The sequence below is a fragment of the Engraulis encrasicolus genome, chromosome 17, assembly GCF_034702125.1.
Source record: "Engraulis encrasicolus isolate BLACKSEA-1 chromosome 17, IST_EnEncr_1.0, whole genome shotgun sequence".
NCBI classification, from domain to species: Eukaryota; Metazoa; Chordata; class Actinopteri; order Clupeiformes; family Engraulidae; genus Engraulis; species Engraulis encrasicolus.
The window spans coordinates 44,926,981-44,927,514 of NC_085873.1; positions in this window are offsets into that span (position 1 = coordinate 44,926,981).

Sequence of the window (534 nt, forward strand, 5' to 3'; positions counted from 1 at the left end):
AAATATTTTGTCAGCATTAAGTATCCAGTCCCAGTGTTACCAAATTAGCGACTTGACTGCCTTGGCGACAACAAAACCTCATGTAGCGCCTTTAACGACTTTTTGGTGCATCTAGCGACTTTTTAAAAATGCGCATGTTCAGTGACAAATTCATAGTTTTTCCACATAATTGTGACTGCACCACGGTCAGAAGCATTTCCCACAGTTAAACAGGGCTGCAGATTAGCTCTGATCTCCAAAAGTAGCTAGCACCGCTGAATTCTACTGTGGGCGAAGGCATGTGAGCACATTCACCTTGCGTGACGCTGTGACGTCATACATAACGTCATGACGTCATCTAGCGACTTTTCAGCGAGCCCATAGCGACTTTTGCTGATTTTCTTTTGGCAACACTGTCCCGTCCTTCCTCAAAGATTAAAGCCGGTCATACACTGTGCGATATGTTCATTCGTGGGTCTAAAGCTTCTGCTCACACTGCACGATGGAATTTCACTGTTTTAAAAATTCACAACTTAAAGACTCCTCCCCACATAC